Below are 5000 nucleotides of genomic sequence, written 5' to 3' on the forward strand. Positions count from 1 at the left end.
ATCTCTATGTGGTCAAACAACATTTTTATCTTATCAGTCGGTCTATGTTGAACTTGTTGATAAAACATACCTCCTTTTAAATCACTCCAACCCATTTCTCCGTTTATTCACACACCCACTTTTCCGTGCTTGTGAACAGGAGTATTGTATACATGTCTAGCCTTTTTTCATTTCGTTCAGCAACTAACAGCAGGAATGTTTTGATCAAGCGATAAATTTCAAGACTGGGATCTAAGGCCTGCTCGCCGCTGCTTATGGGTCAACCTGCCCTGCAGAAATCTTTGTCGAAAAAAAAATTATAAAAAAGTACAAAGCAGCACATACATTATCGTCCTGAAATAAGGAGCTTATTATAAAGACAATAGCAATGTCAATGCATTTGGGAGAGGACCTCTGTAGATATATGTTTTGACGCCATTCCAACATACCTCTGTGGGATTTCTGTAATCACTCTGTGTGTGTGTGTGTTACAGTGTGTGTGTGTGTGTGTGTGTGTGTGTGTGTATGTGTGTGCGTGCGTGTGTGTGTGTGTGTGTGTGTGTGTGTGTGTACAGTGTGTGTGTGTTACAGTGTGTGTGTGTGTGTGTGTGCGTGTGTGTGTGTGTGTGTGTGTGTGTGTGTGTGTGTGTATGTGCGTGCGTGTGTGTGTGTGTGTGTGTGTGTGTTACAGTGTGTGTGTGTGTGTGTGTGTGTGTGTGTGTGATGGTTTCCAAGGGCATTGTTATCCCCTCTCTCTTCTTCAGCAGCCGTTAAGCTGTGCTGTTCACCACAGCCATCACGAAACGTCAGATCTGACGGGGAATACACGTCATTCCCCTTTCCTCTGGGGAATCATCACAACAACAACAACAACAACAAAACAGCACTAGTTAAAGATGACAGGCCCTTCGCGTTCTTGAATGTTTCCACGAACTGACAGCAGAATGATGCCATGGGTAATTTTAAGATGACAAACCACAATGAGGAAAAAAATCCCCAACACGTTTATTTACCTATTTTTCAAGAGATTACGTAGCTTGTAGCTTGTCCCCAAAACCCGCAATGTAAACTGTTGTTTTTTTTCTTACTAACATCTGCTATTGCCGGTCCACAATACGCAGCGGCTGCATTTGTGTTTCTGCATTTGCGCTGAGGAGACTACTACACATCTCCTACAAGGAGCACAAGACCAATGACTATGTGCGGAACCTGGTCAGCAACCTTGTTGGGCCCCAACAACCACTGCTGGCGACTGTCAAACGACGGAAGATGGCATGGTTTGGTCATGTCATACGACATAACACCCTCTCCAAAACCATCCTGCAAGGGACTGTAGAGGGAGGGCGCGGACGGGGGCGGCAGAGAAAGAGCTGGTCCGAGCGGACGGGGGCGGCAGAGAAAGAGCTGGTCCGACAACGTCAAGGAATGGACCAAAATGACGATGCCAGATCTCCTCACGACAGCTGCCAACAGAACGGCGTGGCGAGCTATGACATCTTCCTCATGTCCCCCCAACGACCCCAGCGGTCAGGGAATGAGTGAGTGAGTGATTTGCGCTGCGTTCTCATCTCCAGAGTCACTCAAGCTGTTCGCGATGGAAACTTCCACCACGACGATTCATTCATTCATTCATTGTTTCATTCTTTCATTAATTCATTTCTACACTCGTTTATTTAATCGTCCATTTAACTCTCTCCATACGAACGGCGAAAGAGACGTCGTTAACAGCGTTTCATCCCAATTACCATCATCAAAATATTGCAAGCGGAACGCTCTTATACTGAAGACGTGAATGTTGACAAAGAATACCACAGTTCTGACGACGGAAGCTAAAGGTTGGGTCATTCAGACACCCACTGGACATCCGAGGGGTCTGTGTAGAGAAGAAGAGAGGACTGGCCGTACTGAGTGAGTTATAGTAGAGGGAGAGAAAAAGAAAGACTTCAAGAGAGAGAAAGAGAAAGATAACTATGTAGGTTGGCGGATGGTGGGTGCAAGAAAGACTACTTCATTGTCTGAGAAATAAGAAAGAAAGAAAGAAAGAAAGAAAGAAGGAAGGAAGGACAGACCAAAACAAACGAAAGAAAGAAGGAACGTAAAGAAAGAACAGAGAGACAGAGACAGACAGACAGAGACAGAGAATGAGACTGGAGATACATACTTTGCATAAATGCATATGTCCTTTTCATCTCAAAGTAAAATGAAATAAATAGGATAGAAAAAAAGAGAAAAAAAGAGAAGAAAACTGAACGAAATTAGTGAAAAGAAAGTTAAGCGAAAGGAGCCTATGAATATATTCGCCACTGTTATTATCATTATTATTATTATCATTATCATTATCATCATCATTGTTATTATTAACTGCTACTACTATTAGTATTGTTATTATTATTAATATTTATTATTATTATTATCAAATGTAAAGAGAAAGCAGGAGAGAAAGATGAAGGGAGAGAGATATATATACGGAAAGAAACGAGGTGACAGACAGATAGACAGACAGAATCCCCCCCCCCCCCCGTCCCCCCCGCCCCCACCCCCCACTCCCCGTCGAGAAAGAGACAGACAGAATGATGGAGACACAATGCTTGGTCTTAAGCAGAAAAACGACAAACAGGATGCGAAACATAGTATCCGTGTCTCTCTATGTCTGTCTACCTCTCTGTCTGTCTGTCTGTCTGTCCGAGTGTCTCTGGCTCTGGCTCTTTCTGCCTCTATCTCTGTCTCCTTCTCTGTCTGTCTGTCTGTCTCTTTCTGTGTGTGTGTGTGTGTGTGTGTGTGTGTGTGTGTGTGTATATATGTACTGTGTTTTTATTGTATTTATATTTTAAATAGTATGCATTTAAGCGGAGAGATGAGAAACTCGAACACACACACACACACACACACACACACACACACATGCACACACAGCTGAAGAAGAAGAAGAAGAAGAAGAAGAAGAAGCGGGAGACACTTACCTTCTCATTATTCGTAGCAGCATCAGCTGGCACAGCCGACAGTTTAGCTGAGACAAGGAGGAACAACTCTTTCCAAAAAGTACTTGTTAAGTTCCCTGCGACCACTTCAGACGTCACAGCCACACACAGTCAGCAAAGTGAACTTGTCAAAGGGTTCTGTGACTAACCAACCCACACTTCAGTTTCAGCATCAGTCAAAAGGAAGTGTCAAAAGCCTGCGGAGTGGCCCATATACGCTAAACCACACATGCCATCACGGCATTTCTGTCGAAGAATCAACCGGAAGCTTTGCTGACTGGTGTCAAAAGCATGCGGACGGATCCATATACGCTAAACCACACCACAGTGCTATCAGCGCAATGTTCCAATCGATGAAATCACCGGAAGCTTGACTGACTGTAGTCTCATCGACACTCGCAACCATCCAATCTTTCCTAGTCGACGCGAACAGTAAAATCCCCTCTCTCTCTTTGGCAACAGTGAAGTTTCAGAGACACTTTGAAGATATTGTTGTGGGTTGGACAAGGAAAGGGAGGGAAAAAAATATAACTTTTTAGTCTTTTTTTAAAATCTCAAAACGGATGTTCAATGAGTGACGCACACTACCTAAAGTTTCTCAACAACAACGATTTGTATCGCTCAAAAGGAACCTGTGTATTATCTCGCGCCGTGTCAGTGGTATTTATCTTCCGTTGTGGGTGCCTAGTTGGGTTATGCGCGCACACACACACACACGCGACCATATACACAGAACAAAAAGAACTTGAATCAAAAACGGATGTTACTGCGCCCGAATTCTCTCTCCGCCCACACCTTTTTCTTTCAGCGACAAAAAGAAAACTAGTTCTCTATATCACGCTTGAGAATATTTCTTCTTTGAGTCATACTCTCCCTATGGAAAAAAAAAAAATAATAATAACGTTAGCGGTTAAAAAAAATCAAAAACAAATAAAAAGATATCGGTCATACCACACACAGACTGTGTCCCCAGATCGTAGCATTCAGTTCAAACTGACGCGCAGTTCAGTCTTAAAAAGAAAAGAAAAGAAAAGAAAAACATCCAATCAAAACAAAAAGCAACAACAGAAACCAACGGCTGTGAAGCTGGCTCGTATTAAACTGAGATGATGGCGAAACAGTGAAAACGGACACAGATAACATCACACACACACACACACACACACACACACACAAAACCGGAAGTCTGTTCAAACTTTCTACGTGTCTCTCTCGACTCCGTCCTCTCTCTGTTGACAATGGCACTTCGGAGTTACGTCACACTGAGTTGAGTCAAAAGAGTTCCAAAACACACGGTTCACGAAGGAAGCAGTATAGATGTTGAAGCACACCATCCTAACACTCTTCTTCTATTTTTACACCAGTTCTCAATGAAATTCGCACACACACACACACACACTAACACGACATGTCCCGAAACTGCCAACGGGACGAACGGTGGGTAACATCACTCCTGCAGGAAAACACTCTGCATTAAATAACACACGCGCAGTCGAGTCCATGGAACAAAAGATAGAAGAAAACAAGGGCTGTTTAACTGACACAGTATTTGTCAATCCACAGCATGTATCAGTCAGCTAAAACCTTGTCGAATGAATAAAGAAAAGCACCTAAAAAAATAAAATTAAATAAAAAAAATTAAAAAAACAACAACAACTAGGTACAACAACTGACAGTGGGCGATTAGAATCACATCATTACATCATATCACACTGCAAGAATTGAGTGCATGAACATCACGCCTGATCCGTGTACAGGAGTCAGCTGTCGAGCTCGATGTCGAATGAACCAAATTCTCAGTCTCGTCCTAAAAGCTCGTATCAGAGCCACTGAATCCCGGCTGACGTTTACTGCCTGAGTCTCGCCGGACGTCGTCCACAGTTGACAGTTGTCGTCCACGTGTCTGTGTGTGGACAGACCCTTACCTCTGGTCCCTCACTGCAACAGCCAATGAGAATGGGACGTCCTGAGAGTCCCTCACTGCAACAGCCAATGAGATTGGAACGTCCTGAGAGTCCCTCACTGCAACAGCCAATGAGATTG

The 5000-nt window shown here is 43.5% G+C and overlaps 1 long non-coding RNA gene across 1 annotated transcript in view; it reads right to left on the reverse strand.

The window, feature by feature from the left end:
- The window catches only part of LOC143294044 (uncharacterized), a 54222-nt gene that overhangs the window by 46431 nt on the left and 2791 nt on the right, over positions 1 to 5000 (reverse strand). The window contains exon 2 of the long non-coding RNA XR_013056867.1: positions 2940 to 5000. This exon is cut by the window's right edge and continues 63 nt beyond it. This is a non-coding gene — a long non-coding RNA (uncharacterized LOC143294044). The remainder of the gene's footprint in view (positions 1 to 2939) is intronic.

Source organism: Babylonia areolata, chromosome 19, assembly GCF_041734735.1.
Source record: "Babylonia areolata isolate BAREFJ2019XMU chromosome 19, ASM4173473v1, whole genome shotgun sequence".
Classification (NCBI taxonomy): Eukaryota; Metazoa; Mollusca; class Gastropoda; order Neogastropoda; family Buccinidae; genus Babylonia; species Babylonia areolata.